This window comes from Schistocerca piceifrons, chromosome 5, assembly GCF_021461385.2.
Source record: "Schistocerca piceifrons isolate TAMUIC-IGC-003096 chromosome 5, iqSchPice1.1, whole genome shotgun sequence".
In the NCBI taxonomy this organism is placed as follows: Eukaryota; Metazoa; Arthropoda; class Insecta; order Orthoptera; family Acrididae; genus Schistocerca; species Schistocerca piceifrons.
This window is the reverse complement of record NC_060142.1, coordinates 424,682,540-424,702,412: the sequence shown is the minus strand read 5'-3', so window position 1 is coordinate 424,702,412 and position 19,873 is coordinate 424,682,540.

Below are 19,873 nucleotides of genomic sequence, written 5' to 3'. Positions count from 1 at the left end.
TCGCTGTTATGTACTTATGCCTGATTTCCTTATCCTGAAGTTTCTCCACTCTTATCCTCCTACATATGGACCTGACCTCCTGCACTTTCGGCCTCACAATCCCAATTTCACTGCAGATTAAATAATGATCAGTGTCATCAAAGAATCCCCTGAATACACGTGTGTCCCTCACAGCCTTCCTGAATTCCTGATCTGTTATTATATAGTCAATGACAGATCTGGTTCCCCTGCCTTCCCAAGTATGCCGGTGAATGTTCTTATGTTTAAAAAATGAGTTTGTGATTACTAAGCCCATACTGGCACAGAAATCCAAGAGTTGTTTCCCGTTCCTGTTGGCCTCCATATCCTCTCCAAATTTACCCATAACCTTTTCATACCCTTCTGTTCGATTTCCAATCCTGGCGTTAAAATCACCCATGAGCAGAACACTGTCCTTGTCCTTTACTCTAACAACTACATCATTGAGTGCCTCATGAAAACTATCCATCTTATCTTGATCTGTCCCTTCACAATGCGAATATACTGACACAATCCTAATTTTCTTGCTAGCCACTGTCAAATCTATCTACATCAGTCGTGCGTTTACATACCTTATTGCAACTACGCTGGGTTCCATTTCTTTCCTGATGTAAAGCCCTACACCCCATTGTGCTATTCCTGCTTTGACTCCCGACAGGTAGACCTTGTATTCTCCCTCTTCCTCTTCTTTCTCACCCCTTACCCGAATGTCACTAACAACTAAAACGTCCAGCCCCATCTTACTTGCAGCCTCTGCCAGCTCTACCTTCTTCCCAGAGTAGCCCCCATTGATATTAATAGCTCCCCATCTCATTACCATTTGCTTGCCAAGTCGTATCTTAGGAGTCCCTGGTTTGTCAGTTAGAGGTGGGACTCCGTCACCTCCAAAGGTCCGAGGCATTTTGCTCTGATTGTTGCCAGCATCATATTTAAAGTACCAGGGAAGCAGGTTGCTAGCCTTACTTGCCCCGAGTCCCATTGGGTTTTACCGCTAACGGCTGAGGGACTAACCGGTGGATTTGGTAGTCTTTGCCGCATGAGCACAAAGGTGACCACAACTCAGAATATGTCCGAGATGCCCAGCCTTATTCCAAAGTAACTGGTATCCCGACTGTCGGGACCACTTACTTGGCCACTCATACGTTGCCCGTGCTTCATGAACTAGGACATGACTACAGGAACCCACACCATGAACCACGATTACTTTATTGAGTGGAAGAATTATCACTGGTAATAGACTTACGTGTACGAATGGCTGAACTGTGATTTCAACAGTGTGAGTGTAAGAGCTAGAAATCATAGTGAATGGTATTAATTGTAAATTCAGAAGCATAGTGTAACCTGACATGAGCTGTTATCAATCAGTAGTTTTCCAGTCATTAGTAGTACAACTCAAAATAATAACTGTAACTGTGGCCGTATTTATTAGGGCACATGGTCATTATTAAACATGAGTACTACCATTTGATGTAAACTCTACTACTAATAAAACAGTCCGATTGTCGAAGATTAATTACATTGTAATAACAGTTCACTATTTGTGAAGAGAGTTTACAACTTCTTTAACCTTGTCAGTGCCTACACACTTATATATTTCGGTTGCGGCCGAACAAGTCATGTGACTACCATACGCTACGTCTACTTCACCGGCTCCTCCGTCTGCACGCATCTTACATCACAGATGAAGTACTGTAAGGTCATCGTAATCGTAACACAAGATTTCACTTATCTAGCGTCCCAGCTACAAGACAAAAATACCCCCAGCCTCCTTCGCCATTAAGTTTTTTTCATATCGGGTGCCACAACCACAAATACATTAAAAACCAATTATATTTTCCATCTTGGTTGCTATGCAATCGCTGTCATTTATATCAGACAATCAGCTGATAAGAGTAGCCACTGAAAATTGCACAGCGTCGAAATGAGCCAATCTTGCTACTTATGTGATAGTGATTCTGTAACAGAAAAGTGCAAGAGGGTATTGTCCTTCTCCATTGCTGCTGTTCACCTTGGAAGCCTTCCACTTTTGCTTCCATAATTGAACATGAGTACACAAGATACTTGACTCAGTAAAAGTCCTGAAAATATTCCCTTTTTTACACAAAATTTGACCCAAAAATAGTTACTAACGCTACTTGATCACCGTTTGTTTGAAACTTTCAGGGGTCGGAGATGTTTTCATTGCATAACGGACAAGAAAAGTGGAGCTTGAACGGATATTTGAATGACTCTAGAACCACAACTACGCTTTATAATTTCCTAGCCTGATTCATGAGTGTACGTATGACCTCCCTTACAGACAGATCTCGCGCAGTGAGGATGTAGCGCTTTACTTTGGAAGTCTAAAGCCCATCCACAAAATAACATGATGTAATATAAGAGTCACGTCAAACATAGTCTGGAGCAGCATGAAGTCTCTAACTCTCGCCAACATTGACTTCCTTTTGTTTCGACCAATATTTCTGCAAAAGACAAAATGCATTAAATAATTTGTTCCGTCAAATAACGTACTGTTTCAACTGTGAGGTTAGAGCACGTGTATCCAGTTCAAAAATGATTCAAATGGTTCAAATGGCTCTAAGCACTGTGGGATCTGAGGTCATCAGTCCCCTAGACTTAGAACTACTTAAACCTAACTAACCTAAGGACATCACACACGTTCATGCCCTAGGCAGGATTCGAACCTGCGACCGTATCAGCAGCGTGGTTCCGGACTGAAACGCCTAGAACCGCTCGGCTCAAAAACTGTAAAGATCTCTTAAATCACTTGAGTGGTTGGAGGTAGAGGTGAAAATAAATCGAAGATGCTTAAGTTAAATCCCTGACTTTTAATAAGGGTCTCAATATGCAGAGAGAAACAATAAATTTACAGTCCCGGAATGAATTTTCACTCTGCAGCGGAGTGTACGCTGATATGACGCTTCCCGTCAGAATAAAGGTACATGCTAGATAGGTATTCGAACACCGGCTTTTTGCATTTTGGGGCAAGTACTCAAGTTATTCTGCGTAACTTGCGGATTTATCATTCCTAGCAGAAGGGATACTGGGGAGACGTGGTTTAGTCACAGCCTAGAGAGCCATTTGCCAACCGCCCAATCGTGACATACTGGTTTGTTGCGAATACATGTAAGGCGTCCCGCGAGATTTTTAATGTCTTCATATCTTCCGCAGATAAAATATCTAGACTCTAGAACATAAAAACTTTGTCGCCAAATCGTATCTTGGATTTGTAAATTTGTAAAACAGGCATCTTATAGTTGTTCTATAATTTTTTTTAAAAAGTGAATTGAATGTACATAAGATGTTTGGTTCTTTGCATGTGGGAGAAAATAACATTTAGGGATGTCGCAAAAGTTTCAAGACATCCTTTGGTGTGCCCTAAAGAAAAAAAAGTTGAAAAACGCATGCCAGCGGTGTTGTTTCCAGAACAAAGTAAAGCTGTGAGGGCGTGTCTTGAGTCGTACTAAGGTACCTCAGTTGGCAGAACACATTCCTGCGAAATGCAGAGTCTGGGTTTCGATTCCCGGCTCGGCACACAGAGTGTGTCAAAGAGTTTCAGATTCGCACTTGTCCTATGACTGACCAAGTGGTACACACGATACGAGAGAATGAGAGCAAAAGTAAACTCTGTACAATCTACAATATTCTGAGCAATATTTAAATCAGTGGGAATGTAACTAACGCGTTACGCTGACGTTGCAGATGGACAATAGTGATACTGTCCCGTGGGCATGGAACAAGGTAAGTTAAGTCTTTATATGACTGAAAGTACGTCTATAGGCCTGATAAAAAGTTCTGTCCAAAACATAAGACAAAAGTTTTTGGGGTGGACCACCCTTATCACTTAGGAGTATGAAAAATAGATTACGACCGATTTTCAGACCTACCGAATATACATGTAAAATTTCATCAGAATCGATCGAGCCGTTTCGGAGGAATATGGCAACTAACACTGTGACACGAGAATTTTGTATATAAGGATTTTACGTCAAAGCAAAAATATCATGTATATCGTTTTCCAGAATCGGTTTTCACTCTGCAATAGCATATACAGTGATTTGAAACTTTCTGCCTGAGTAAAACTGTGTGCCGGACCAGGACTCGAACCTGTGATATTCCCTCTTCTTGCAAGTACTCTATTGAGTGAGATACGATTTTTTAAACTAAATCTTTTATTGAACTGAAATACAGGATTCGCTAATGTTACTACCTGACTACGAGAATACCTTTCAAACTATTTACGTAACAAGGAATTAACTATAATAATAGTAATATGATGATAAAAAGCCCAACTGTAGCAATGAAAATACCCACAGGAACATGCTACCAAGCGCCTCACTCCAGCCATCCCCATATAGCTTTTCTGCGAGGAGCCCTAGTTGCTCAAAGTATGTAAAAGAACACAGCTTTAATCTGCCAGGAAGTTTCATATAGAAGGTGCGTCTGAAAAGGTCGGTGAATGGTCTCGGAAAAAAGGAAACAAGAGCTACGAACAAAATACCTTTATTGGTCTCCAAAGCACTCACAATTAGATACAACATACTTCTGACATCGGTTGTAAAGCTACTGGACACTGTCAGCAAACGCTTCTCGTGTAACTGCTCCAAGCACCGCGGCCAAGCGCAACGTCTGCAAAGCGTAGGTCGTTGAAGGCTTGGCAAATGTGGAGACATAAAAAGAAGTGTACCGGTTCCTAACGTGCAGAATAAAGAGTAAACTGCCGACCAGTCACCTCGTGTGGAGCGAGGAAGTTGAGCACGCAGATGTTGCGGGTACGCAACGATGCGTGACCACGGTGCTTCGGGCGAATCCAGAAGAAGCTGACAGCTTCCAACAGCTTCACAACCGATGTTAGAAGTGTGTTGTAGCAGATGGTGTGTGATTTGAAGGCCAGTAAAATTATTTTGTTGGTAACTCTTGTTTCCTTTGTTTTCTGATACCACTCACTGAACTTTTCTGAGACACCTCTAAGATCTGTTGTGTTACAGGCTGTGCTGAAGCAGAATTTTATCGTTTTGATTACATTGTTGAACATTTCTCTAAATATAATATGATAAACAAATTTCTGCAAACATACATCTTCAACGGTTAGTAAAAATTATAATGGTGTTCTTTTGCAAATGTCACACTTTCTTGTCATCTTAGAATACGTTGCAAATCCTAAACTTTTGTAACACTTGTTTTCATGGCACTCGTGAACATGCTACAGAAGATTAGTAATTTGTCTTCTTAATGTGCTGCGACCATATAACGACGAACGCCTCGTACGAAAGCGGAAAGCCGGCCGGTGTGGCCGAGCGGTTCTAGGCGCTTCGGTCGCAGGTTCGAATCGTGCCTCGGGCATGGATGTGTGTGATGTCCTTAGGTTAGTTAGGTTTAAGTAGTTCTAAGCTCTAGGGGACTGATGACCTCAGAAGTTAAGTCCCATAGTGTTCAGAGCCATTTGAACCATTTGAAACCGGAAATGACTATTAATATAATTATATAAACACGTCATTAATTTAAGGGAGGTAGGACGTCAAACGGGCCGACTTGGAGCATCAGATGCATCACAGGACATTTTAATTTCCAGTGTCTATACTTTTACAAATAAAGTCATAAAACTTTGTCAGCATCAGCAGGAAGGATTCAGGATTCACACTCATTTCAATGGAAGTTCGAAAACATAACAAAATAATTTTTTTTACACGTGAAATTTCATCATTTTTTCTCTTACTTATGGCTGCATTTGTTGCTATAGGTACACTTTTCTTCATAAGTTAGAGAGATTCTTCGATGAATTTTGCACAGCATACATACCATACTTACAGGTGTATGAAACTCTAGAATTCATTTAATTTATGAAAAAAAAAGAATGAGCTGTTATAGTTTAAACTTCATGATTAGAAAAAACACAAATTTTATAGTTAATTACCTCAATTTTTACCACAGTTTTTAATAGATGTGGAAAATTCTAGAGTTTCATACATCTTTAAGTATTGTTTGTATGCTGTGCAAAAGTCATCGAAGAAGCTCTCTTACTTATCAAGAAAAGTGTACCTATAGCAACAAATGCTGCCATAAGTAAGAGAAAAAATGATGAAATTGCGCATGTAAAGAAAATTATTTCGTTATGTTTTGGAACTTCCACTGCTATGAGTGTGAATTCTGAATCCTTCCTGGCCATGTTGACAAAGTTTTATGAATTTATTTGTAAAAGTATAGACAATGGAAATTAAAATGTCCTGTGGTGCCTCTCGTGCTCCAAGTCGGCCCGTTTGACGTCCTACCCCTGTTAATGGTTGATAGTTATTACGCAGTTTATCTTAGCACGGCCAGGGTGCCATCAACGTGTCCCCTACTGATAAAATTGTTACTATGAATGTCCGTTGCTACGCAAAGACGTTGAAACAGTATATTCGTTCAATTAGGGTACAGGGAGAGATCTGCGAGCTTTCAGAATTTTCCACCCCTGCCCCGGCACTGTGAGAGAGCTCGGCTGGCAGGGAAGATGGGCGAGCACTTGCGGCCGAGTGTTACCTGTGCACACAGCCGGTGCGCTATCACCGTGTTATCGTGCTCCCGATAATTGTGTGCGCCGTGGTTGCCGGCAACACAGCGATTAGATAGGGCAAGTAGTGCGGCTAACAGCGAAGCCCGCGCCCGTCATGGGCGTGACGCTTTGATGAACCCCTGCGGCGAGCAGTGTGCTCAGCCGAGGTTCTCTGCTGCGCGCGATGTTCATAAACCGAGAGGCTTAAGTGCAGCCGATGAGACTTAGGCGGCGAGAGCGACTCTTCAGCTACCTTTACTGTTAGTCACCTTACATAATAATAAAAGAATTGTTAGCAACATTATGTTAATTTTTGATCATGTCATACTGAAACTAATTATTGCTAGTATATAGCCTATAACAATTTTACTGATACTCCTTCTTCTTCTCACAGTAGTTTTCAAGACATAATTTGGCTGAAATTCGATAAGAAATTAATAATATGTTCGTGGACCAGAGAAACATATAATTAAATGATATAAATGCAATTATAGCCACTGCATCGCATTTTGAGTTCATGAAATATATTTCCACCGATAACCAATCTTCCCTGCCAGCATTAATCACTGTACAGCGCATAAAGTAATTGGAGTCATTAAATATTATAAATTTCGCTGTCTTTTGTAATAAACAGGCAATCCACTGTGGCTGAGTGGTTCTAGGAGCTTTAGTCCGGAACCGTGCTGCTGCTACGGTCGCAGCTTCGAATCCTGTCTCAGGCATGGATGTGTGTGATATCCTTATGTTACTTAGGTTTAAGTAGTTCTAAGTCTAGGGGACTGATGGCCTCAGATGTTAAGTCCCATCGTGCTTAGAGCCATTGGAACCATTTGTAATAAGCAGTAAATTAGAGGCAGAGACGTATAGTTAATTTCTTCTTTCTCAAATGAAACTATATATTTCCAGAGAGCTTTCCAAGTGTAAAACATCTGTGATGTATATATGCAGACTGAAGCATCGACTGAAAATATATACCAAGGCTGGGACTTGAACCTGAATCTCCTGACCACTAGAGAGATGCACTAACCACTACGCCATCCTAGCACACGAGCTTTGCACAACTACACGAACCACTCCAGCCGGCCTCGCTCCTCAATCCAAATTTCCATTCATACCTGAGCCCACCTGGTATTCCCCTAAACTCCAACAGCGTTGCAGAGGCTCGCCAACAGTATTGCAATAGCAGCTCACCATCGAACGAAACGACAGGTCCTGCCTGAAACCCAGGCATAGGTGTTTTAATCAAAGTGGGCTGAGGCATGGATGGGAATCTGGATTGAGGAGACAGGCCTTCTAACGTATTCCGTGCAGTTATATGAACCTATTGTGTCAGGGTGGCGTAGTGGTTAGCCCATCTGTTTAGTGAGCTAGAGACCCAGGTTCGCATCCCAACCTTGGTTCAAATTTTCATTCGCCGCTTCTGTCTGCATATATTCTTCTTTCTCAGTTAATTAGGGTAAGGGGGGGGTAAAAATTCGCACCATTGATTCAGGAGTTGACTACCAGGTGGCGGGTTTGACTTATTGCTTCATGAAAGTTCGTCCTGGCAATTCGCTCCAGAGGTGAGAAAATGGGGTAAGACTGTTTTTTACTACTCACCTGTAGCTTCTCTGATTTTTATAACTTGAAGATTGTATAATGTAGGGTTTGAAAATAAGCAATGAATTACTCGTTGACACTACAGCATTTAAGCTTCACTTTCTAGTCGCAAAAATTATTCCAGTTGATCCCCAAGATCAACAATGGCGTATTTCTCAGAAAGTGGCGAAATGGAGCAAATCTCCGTATCTCCAGTGATGTGACGACAATTCTTCAATGGTGATCACCGCAAAAGATGACATTCAGCGCACACCTGAAATTATATCACTAAACTTTCCGACAAGGCATTGAAATCTGTGCTTCTATCGTAGACAGTCAATAAAGAGAAGGGGCGGGCCAAAGAATGAAAAGTCGGTGCTATGGAAACAAAACGACGTAAACTATGTTTTGTTATATCAACGCAAAAATAAAAACTGCCAGCTGATTATTCCTCAGATTCAGGCTTCTCGCATCAAGGTGGTAGCTCAGATTTAGATATGGGCTTGCTGTTTGGAGAAGAAGTATCCGAAGAAGAAGGACAAGAGCCTGGGACTTTAAGGAAGAGTCACAGGATTAACTAAGTACACTATTTACTAGGTACTTAGACAGCTTAGCCTTAGTAATTGAACTCTGTCAGCTCAACTTACTAATACTCCTTTCTAGGAGAAGATAGTATCATATTTGTACAAGTGTTTTTAAGCGTGATCCTCAAATTTACAAGACGTTTCAGTTCAGCAACGTGCTGGGTAACTTGGCTCCAAGACGTCAGTGTTACAAAGCGTTATTTTAAGTGTTTTTATCATGCAGTAGTCCATTTTTACCCATGTTTATATCAAACGACGCACAGACCCGCACTATAGGGAAATTTTTGTTTTAACTAAACTGCAAATTTCTCTCTGATTAATAATCAGACAAAGCTGAAATATAAATGGGTTACCCCTGGACTTGACATCCGGCGGGACTCGCCAAGGAAATGAGTCCCCAAGCGTGTGACCGAGCGTTGCATCTAGGTTAAGCCCATGTTCCACAGATTTTCAAGTCAGGTGGGTTAGCAGGACAATTGAGATGTAGTTGGGCGGGGCAGTGTTCAGAAAACCAGTCACATATTCCTCCATCCCCGTGACCTTTGGCCAACACCAAAGGTCATGAGGATGGAGAAATATGTGACTGGTTTTCTGAACAATGTGAGCAATGGCCTCTTGCGATGTCAGCGACTCCAAACGTTTACTGCATGCAATCTCCGTCGCAATGTACTCTCGTTAACAGGTGGAAATGGACCTTCATTCATCGCCTGCAGCGATGTCTGTCGGTATGGAAGTAATATTGAGTTGCAAGCAGTGAAACGCGTCCCCAGTCCCTCTCATTCAGGATATTTTTACGACCACAATTCCGACGTCGTGTTACTCCATTGCTTGTACACACGTTGAACAGTCAGCCGCGAATCACCAACAAATCCAGCAACTTCACACACCATGTGGCTATGGGCACGTCCGAAAACGATTGCCCTTTTTGTCACTCTGTTGTGTCCTAACATTTACCCAAGTTTATGTAGACTGTCCCCTTGAAACATAAATGTCTTTCTGATTGCTACTGCCTTACGCTCACGTAGAGGGTGTGCGTGCGGGTTGAGCACGTGACATGACCGCTTCGCCATCTGTAAAGCTATAACGGTTTTAGGTGACGAATTTTTTCTCCAGTGAACTTATTTTATGGGAATTACTGTTTCCAGTGATTTTTCGCCAATAGTGTAATAGAACGAAAGATGAGCTCATCTCCTATTTAGTGGCCGAGCGGTTAAAGGCGCTATAGTCTGGAACCGCACGACCGCTACGGTCGCAGGTTCGAATCCTGCCTCGGGCATGGATGTGTGTGATGTCCTTAGGTTAGTTAGGTTTAAGTAGTTCTAAGTTCTAGGGGACTTATGACCACAGCAGTTGAGTCCCATAGTGCTCAGAGCCATTTGAACCATTTGAATCATCTCCTATTTGTGCGCAGCTTATTACATTTATTTACATTCAGGGTCAACTACCAGTCCCTTCACTAATCGTAGATTCTCTGCAGATCTTCCCACATTTCGCTACATCTTTCTGGCGTTGCAAACGTCCCACGGGCAACAGCAGCGTCCTCGAATAGCCTCATAGGGTGTCTAGCTTTATTCACTAGATAATTAATATGATCTGTAAACAGTAACTGTCTATAACATTCCGTTGGGGTACCCCAGAAATTAACTTTACACTTGTCGATTATGCTCCTTTAAGAAAGGCCGCGCGGGCTTACTCGAGCGGTCTAGGGCGCTGCAGCCATGGATCGTGTGGCTGGTCCCGGCGGAGGTTCGAGTCCTCCCTCGGGCATGGGTGTGTGTGTTTGTCCTTAGGATGATTTAGCTTAAGTAGTGTGTAAGCTTAGGGACTGATGACCTTAGCAGTTAAGTCCCATAAGACTTCACACACATTTGAACACATTTTTTAAGAAAGTCATTTTGGGTAATGTCTGCAGGAAGTTCTGAATTCAGTCACAAATCTGGTCCGATACTTGGTAAGCTCGTCACTTTGTTCTCTAAACGACAACGCGAAACTGTATTGATTGCCTGCCGGAAGTCAAAGGAACACGTCATCAACCTGGGCGACTACTTCCTCCAAGTTGCTCTGGCTCTCACAAACAAACAGCCAGTTCGTAGGCCGCCATGATCAGCATCGGTTTGAATAAAATAATTTTGAGTGTTAGGCCTCGGGTTTAGAAAACGCCAAAACAACTAAACCGCCGACGTTTCGACTGTGTTTGCAACGATCCTCTTCAGGGCGACCAACTGGAGATGGTCTTCCACACATACCGTATCACTTCAGTTCTCAGGTGACAGCCGACGTCACATTGTGAGATGCCACTGTACAATCCCAAGTAAAGATTCCTGTGAAAGGGTTGGTTGGTTGATTCGAAGGATGGGACCAAATACCGAGGTTATTGGTCCCACAAGATTAGGGAAGTAAGGCGGCCGTGCCCTTCAAATGAACCATCCTGGCATTTAAGTGAGGCGATTTAGGGAAATCACGGAAAACCTAAATCAGGATGGCCAGGCGCGGGTTTGAAACGTCGTCCTCCCGAGTGAGAGTACAGTGTGCTAACCACTGCTACATCTCGCTCCGTGTGAAGGAGTAAGTACTGCTCTAGCAGCTGATTAGCACACTGTGGCGGGTCGGCGGTTTGTGCCCGATGCTAATGTTTTTCTGCGACGAGATGTTAATGCCTCACGGCATTTCCTTTGTGGCCGCTCGTGTGTAGGCCGAGTCCAATGGAACTACTGGCTGGCGAATACACACTGCACGTTGGACTGGGATCACTGGCAACCAGGTCGAAGGTAGACTTAAGTCATCATCTCTGTACATGCTGTTGGGGTGATTAATTATTTCGCTAGCCTCTTTTATTTTAAGTTGCTGTATGCGCGGCTACCGAGTAAGTACGCGGGTGGTAATCGGTCTGCCGATTTCATCAACTAAAATATCGCCGCGTTCACATTGAAGTTTGTAGATGCCTGGAATGTGGAGTGCATCTATGGAATTCTTCGGGGACCTGAACATAAGTCGGATCTTGCGGCCGCTCTGGACTATTGGTTTAATTCCTCCACAGCACAGCACCTTGCCTACAATGTCGCAGAGCTTCTCACGTAAGCGAGCAACAGGAAGAGATTCTCCTGTTCTTTTGTCTTCACCGTACCTCATAGTTCGCTGCAAATTCTTATGCTATATCCATTCGCACGGAATATTGTTTGGAGCTCGTTCAGATCATGTTGGAGATTGTCAGCGGGCTGTCAGTTGTTCGATGGTGCTGCGACTTTGGAAGCGGATATCTGTTGGTGTGCTTCGGTTTCCTACACATTTGAACACTTTTATATTCAAAAAGAGGAATTGTTCCTTTATTTTCTATTGCTAGCGTGAACTGATGCAATCAGCGTAATTCTGTTTCATCTAGCAGTCGTATGACGGACGTGCCATCAGCTTAGCTCAATCAGCAACGTGGTCGAAGCGGCGCCGACCTTCATGCTGTCTGTTCGAAAGCTTCCATGAACACGTCAGCTGCCGCAGGTGAAAGAGGTAGCTCATTGCCGTTCCCTCTGTCTGCTCGCAAAATTCGCCCTGTCAACTACATTGTATATATGACAAGCACAATTGCCCAAGTCGCAGATGTCTAGCGGCTTTTGAACCAGTAGGATGTTATTTTCAACTCTAGGCACATTGGTTAACAGAGACTTTACGTCAAAGCTTACATTATACACTGGCGTCCAGAATGAAAGCAACAAGCGGAAATTTTGCTAGGGTGCGTTTATTTTGCCACAAAACAATACGAACAGGTGATAGTAATGTAGAAAAAATGTAAAGAGTACAGAACGTAAACAGCTGCAACATGGATAACGACAGACAAATATGTTCTTCATTTTTTTCAACTTAACGGATTTGCACACCCATTCTGACAACTGGTTAATGTGCTCAATGGAGTGTGACTACCTCTGGCACCAATAGAGTCAAGGCAACGACGGGGCATGACGTGAATGATGTCATCAATCTCATGTTGAGGCAGTAACGCACGTTTCTCCTGCAGAGCTGCTCGCAGGTCTTGGAGAGTGGTTGATGGAAGTTGACGTGATGCAATCCCTCCTATCCGTGCGTCCCAGCCATGCTGTTTGGGATTCAAATCAGGAGTGCGAGCAGGCCACGCCATCGTTGCAATGTCTTCCATTTCCAAGAGAACATTAACAACGCGTTCTCTGTGAGGTCGAGCGTTATGGTCCATCAGTAAGAAGTATGGGGCCACAGCAACCCGGATCAACCGCACATGAGGTCCCAAGATCTCGTCACGATACCTAACAGCAGTTAAACTTGCCGATTCAACCGTATGATCCGTATGATTTCGTGTAGAGGTGTTAGTGTGGTTAATATAATCCCAGCCTACACCATTAAGGATCCTTCTTAACATCGGTCTCTTTCCACAGTGTCTGGGTCCCGAAATCGAGTTCTACCTTCCCTCAAGCTGCGAATCCTTCGAGAATCACTCTACGGACCAAACCGGAAATCGTCTATCAAAACAACATTCGCTCACTGTTCGACCAGGTCTCATGCTGACGATTCTACTGTAGACGGTCCCTTCTGTGAAGACGCGTCAGAGGTACACGTACATCAAGTCTCCGACAGTAAAGGGCACTCTGCCGAAGCCTTGTGTACACCGTTTGCCTCGATATAACGTGACCAGTGGATGCTGAGGGGTCAGATGCCACTTCCGTGCAGTGCTCAAGCGGTACCGTCATGCCCTCACAACCAAATAACGAGCCTCATTTTCTGATGCCACAAATGGTCAGCCCTATCGTGGTCTTCGGGATTCAGTTTCGGTCTCTAGAAACCGTCGCCATATCCAAAAAACAACAAAGCTATTCACATCAAGCCATCGGGCCAAATCACTTTGCGATTGTCCGGCTTCCATTCTTCCTGTGGCTCTGCACTGCAGAGAGTCTGGTAGGCGTTTTCTATGTGCCATACTGCACCGTCTGTGACTGTATCCACAGAAACTGTGATTGAGGGACTACCCGCCAAACACTACCTCGTTTGACAGGTGCCCTGCCGTCATCGTTGGCGTGGTTTTCCATTGACTGGAATGCCAACTTCCGTGCAAAAAACTATCGTACGGACATCTGTTGACAGACTGTATGATAACGTTGGGAATTAGACCTAGAGCGAGAAAATAGTAGTTTGTTGTCTTAATTTTGGACAACAGTGTGTATGTAGCTATTACTTGCTGTTCCTGTACGATTTGGGCGAAATATGTAGAGTCCTCAAGACTCCGTGTGGCCAACCAGGCATCATATCTTGTCGGCTAGTTGTTTCGCCAGGTAGTACCTAGGCAAGTTAATTCCATTGATGACTGGTCTTGGTAGACAGCTTAAGAAAGACTCTAATCTGAAACAGATTGAAGAAGGCACAGGTTAGTGGACCTGCATAGCGGAGAATCCAGTAATAGTTATCTTGGTGCTGGGAGGAGCCGAGGAGGGAAAAAATAGAACTAGTAGATGATGTCAAAGTTAGCGTAAGGAGGGCTGCGTGTGAAGCGTTCAGTGAATTCGAAAGTAAAATTCTATGTACCGACTTGACAGAAAATCCTAGGAAGTTCTGGTCTTACGTAAAACCAGTAAGTGGATCTAAACAGCATATCCAGACACTCTAGGACGATAATGGCATTGGAACAGAGGATGACACGCGTAAAGCTGAAATACTAAACACCTTTTTCAAAAGCTGTTTCACAGACGAAGCGGCCGGCCGGTGTGACCGTGCGGTTAAAGGCGCTTCAGTCTGGAACCGCGTGACCGCTGCGGTCGCAGGTTCGAATCCTGCCTCGGGCATGGTTGTGTGTGATGTCCTTAGGTTAGTTAAGTTTAATTAGTTCTAAGTTCTAGGCGACTGATGACCTCAGAAGTTAAGTCGCATAGTGCTCAGAACCATTTGAACCATTTGAACCACAGACGAAGCCCGCACTGCAGTTCCTTCTCTAAATTCTTGCACGAACGGAAAAATGGCTGGCATCGAAACAAGTGTTCAAAGAATAGAAAAGCAACTGAAATCACTCTACAGAGGAAAGTCCACTGGACCTGACGGGATACCAATTCGATTCTACACAGAGTACGCCAAAGAACTTGCCCCCCTTCAAACAGCCGTGTACCGCAAGTCTCTAGAGGAATGGAAGGTTGCAAATGATTAGAAAAGAGCACAGGTAGTTCCAGTTGTCAAGAAGGGTCGTCGAGCAGATGCGCCAAACTATAGACCTACATCTCTGACATCGATCTACTGTAGAATTTTAGAACATGTTTTTTGCTCGCATATCATGTCATTTCTGGAAACGCAGAATCTACTCTGTAGCAATCAAGATGGATTCCGGAAACAGCGATCGTGTGAGACCCAACTCGCTTTAATTGTTCATGAGACCCAGAAAATATTAGATACAGGCTTCCAGGTAGATGCCATTTTCCTTGACTTCCGGAAGGCGTCCGATACAGTTCCGCGCTGTCGCCTGATAAACAAAGTAAGAGCCTACGGAATATCAGACCAGCTGTGTGGCTGGATTGAAGAGTTTTTAGCAAACAGAACACAGCGTGTTGTTATCAATGGAGAGACATCTACAGACGTTAAAGTAACCTCTGGCGTGCCACAGGGGAGTGTTATGGGACCATTACTTTTCACAATATATATAAATGACCTAGTAGATAGTGTCGGAAGTTCCATGCGGCTTTTCTCGGATGATGCTGTAGTATACAGAGAAGTTGCAGCATTAGAAAATTGCAGCGAAATGCAGGAAGATCTGCAGCGGATAGGCACTTGGTGCAGGGAGTGGCAACTGACCCTTAACATAGATAAATGTAATGTATTGCGAATACATAGAAAGAAGGATCCTTTATTGTATGAATACATGATAGCGGTACAAACACTGGTAGCAGTTACTTCTGTAAAATATCTGGGAGTATGTGTGCGGAACGATTTGAAGTGGAATGATCATATAAAATTAATTGTTGGTAAGGCGGGTGCCAGGTTGAGATTCATTGGGAGAGTCCTTAGAAAATGTAGTCCATCAACAAAGGAGGTGGCTTACAAAACACTCGTTCGACCTATACTTGAGTATTGCTCATCAGTGTGGGATCCGTACCAGGTCGGGTTGACAGAGGAGATAGAGAAGATCCAAAGAAGAGCGGCGTGTTTCGACACAGAGTTATTTGGTAAGCGTTACGGAGATGTTTAGCAAACTCAAGTGGCAGACTCTGCAAGAGAGGCGCTCTGCATCGCGGTGCAGCTTGCTATCCAGGTTTCGAGAGGGTGCGTTTCTGGATAAGCTATCGAATATATTGCTTCCCCTTACTTATACCTCCCGAGATCACGAATGTAAAATTAGAGAGATTCGAGCGCGCACGGAGGCTTTCCGGCAGTCGTTCTTCCCGCGAACCATACGCGACTGGAACAGGAAAGGGAGGTAATGACAGTGGCACGTAAATTGCCCTCCGCCACACACCGTTGTGTGGCTTGCGGAGCATAAATGTAGATGTAGAAATGTTTGCTGCATTACGCAATAGCAACAATCATCCGATGATACCTACTCTGAGTATGAAACGGGGTCTGGAAGCAGCACTGACGAGGAAGTCAGAACTGGTGTTGCATAAAATGAAGTAGCGCAGCTGGTTTACTATGTGGCTGAATGAGCACGAGCAATGTTGTGCTCGCTTAGCGACAAATTAGGAGAGGTTAAGTGAGTGTGCAGCTAAGCTCTGTTGCACCTCGACAGCCGTCTGCAACCGGACACTGAATCCGATCCGGGCTGTTAGTAACGTGCGACATGCGGCGAGTACAAAGTGTGGCGGGCGGGCGCAGCTAACTGGCGAGAAAGCGAGACCAGAGGCGCGGGGCCGCCGGGCCAGCAGCCCCTGAAACCCGAGCCCTGTTCTTTGTCAGCCGCCGCCTCCACCCCTGCTGGAACGCCGGTGTGAGAGAGCGCGCGCCTCCTGTTGTACGTGTGACGCGGGAGGCTGCTCCTCGTTGTTCTCTTACGTCTCAGAGGAGAAACGCCGACACCCAACTTGAACATTCTGATGCACCCGATGGCTGGAACACTGTGTCAACTGAAAAATAACATTAAAAGTTTAGCATTCTGTAAATTATTGACAAGATAATTTATATTGTTTTTCCGAAATTCGTTTGAACGTCTAAGGAAAGTGGTTGAAACATCCCCTTTGAAAATTAATGAATTACTGTGCTGATAAACCTCTACGTTATTTGATTTTCAAACAGCTGAGCAAAGCTGAACGTACTGACATTACTCTCTTTACTTATTCTGATCAACACTAAACTGACACACAATATTTTTAGCGCAACGCAATGTGACTTTCAAAAATCCCTACAACAGAATGGCCCTGACTAACAATAGCCGGCCGGTGGTGTGGCCGAGCGGTTTTAGGCGCGTCAGTCTGGAACCGCGTGACCGCTACGGTCGCAGGTTCGAATCCTGCCTCGGGCATGGATGTGTGTGATGTCCTTAGGTTAGTTAGGTTTAAGTAGTTCTAAGTTCTAGGGGACTGATGACCTCATATGTTAAGTCCCATAGTGCTCAGAGCCATTTGAACCATTTTGAACTAACAATAACCTATACCTTTCATGAATCACTTACCTCACAAAAATCTTCGTTACTCGAACTACTGGAGTACAGCGAGCGCAACTACTGCCAGCTAAATAAAAGATTCTAAATACTGAAGGCACTAACTACTGATAGGCATAGTCAGCAAATGAAAGATTTTGATAAGGAACAATCAATGTATTTACCTTAATAATGTTCAAAAGTCATAATATATATATCAGTTCATGACATCCAGTATTACAAATTTACTCTTTCTGGCGGACGCACGACCAGATCGTCCGCTCTCTCTCCACATCCACCACTGCTGGCGGCTCACCTCCAACTGCGCAACGCTACGCGCTGTTCACATCCAACTGCCCAACACTACAATAGCGAATATTCCAACAATTCAAACCAGCCACAGACTGCACACAGCACAGTCAGTGATTTTCATACAGAGCGCTACGTGACGTTACCAACATAAAAACCTAAACAGCCTACTTACATGGTTAATGTAACACTCTCATCCTCTAGTGAAGAAAACGATACACTGCATTAGCAAACAACACGATTCAATAGAAAACTTCACATACAACTTTACGTCTGTATTTATAACATGAATATTGTCCGCCCCGGTAGCTGAGTGGTCAGCGCGACGGAATGTCATGCCGAGGGGCCCGGGTTCGATTCTCGGCCGAGTCGGAGAATTTCTCCGCGCAGGGACTGGGTGTTGTGTTGTCCTGATCATCATCATCTCATCTTCATCGACACGCAAGTCGCCTAAGTGGCGTCCACTCAAAAGACTTGCACCAGGTAAATGGAAATGTCGTGTGGCTAGGGCCTCCCGTCGGGTAGACCGTTCGCCTGGTGCAGGTCTTTCGATTTGACGCCACTTCGGCGACCTGCGCGTCGATGGGGATGAAATGATGATGATTAGAACAACACAACACCCAGTCCCTGAGCGGAGAAAAATCTCCGACCCAGCCGGGAATCGAACCCGGGCCCTTAGGATTGACAGTCTGTTACGTTGACCACAGTGTCCCCCGCACCACCACCGAGCCTGTGGTGCTTAGGGAAGTGAGAGAAACAGGAATCAACAGGAGTGGAAGGCGTTGTTATTTATTTATTTGCATGTGTTTTTGTAATATTCCCTAATAGCATGAAATTATGGGAACACATATGCGAAAGATAAAAGAAATATAAATTCTAGGTAAAGAAAAAGAAAGGAAAAAGGAAAAGCAAAAAGAAATAAAATCCGCGCAATCTGCGACGCGCTCTCCCATCCGCGGAGGTCAGAAGTAGAATAGATCGTAGGCGGTTGAAACTCAGACACCGCCGGGGGAGGAGGGGTGGGTGCCCTCTGTGCCAGGCACCCCCCAACTCAGTGGAGGTCTAACAAGGACCGGTCGAAGATAGTTAGCGAATAATGTTCGGTAACGTGGCGTGTTTTCGAGAGCTGCATGGGCTGTTCGTAAATAGGTCCAGAAGTCGTGGCGGGATTTAGGTCCCTCATTAAAGTGATAAGCGACCGCCCACCCTTTGACCCACGTAATAGCATGACATTTGGCGGCGGGAAAATGTCGGTCCTCCGGGTATAGAAACATTCGAGGCTCGACTGTGTCTGGTGGCACCCGGAGATAGCAGGCAATGATTTGCTGCACGAAGCGCCATACATCTTGCGATGAGGCGCATGTCAGACGGTGTTCATCAGTGTCCAGTTGCTGGCAAAGGAGACAAAGAGGGGATTCTGACAAGCCAATGTTGTGCAGGCGCTGCTTCGTGGCAAATTTCCTGTTGACTATGTGATACCACAGCGCCCGGACGTTGGTAGGGAGGAAGGGCTGGTGGACGGTAGTCCACACTATGGGCCACTGGATGGAGGGGTGTTTGGTCTCCATCACATTCCGGGGAACACAGCGCAGCAACAGGCTGTAAAAATCCTTAGTCCTAGGTGGGCGTGTATCTGGGAGACTGGTATGTATATAACTGTAGTCGACGAAAAAGGTCGAAAGATGGGACAAATGAGGCACGATATGGCCGACAGACACTGGTGGTGAGGTGGAAGCTGGTAGGAGGACCTCAAGCAAGCTGCGTGTTAAAGATGTACCCTGGCCCATCCACTGTTTTCTCCCGGTACTCATGTACAAGGCTGCAGCTCGCATACGGACATTGACGAGCCCGACGCCACCATACCGTGTGGGCAGGGTAAGTGTCTCATAACGGACTTTAAACATTGAACCAGCCGTGAGGTAATAGCCAAAAGCCGCCTGAAGGTTGCGCCCAATTGCTGTTGGCAGAGGAAGAACTTGCGCGATGTGAACCAATTTTGATGCCACATAAAGATTAAGAAACGCAACCCTTTGAAGTGTGTCCTGGCGGCGCAAGAGGTTCTGGCGGACGTCGTTGCGGATGACGTGTAACAGGCGACGGAAATTCGTTGCCGCCGTGCGTGTGACCGTGGGGCTAAAGGTAATGCCCAGGTACCGGAAAGTCCGCACAAGCGGCAGTGGTGCCACTTCACCCTCCTGGAGGCCTCGTCCAATGTGCATTACAGAAGATTTGGCGACATTCATGGCACTGCCAGCGGCAGCCCCATAACGGGTAATCAAGTCGAGG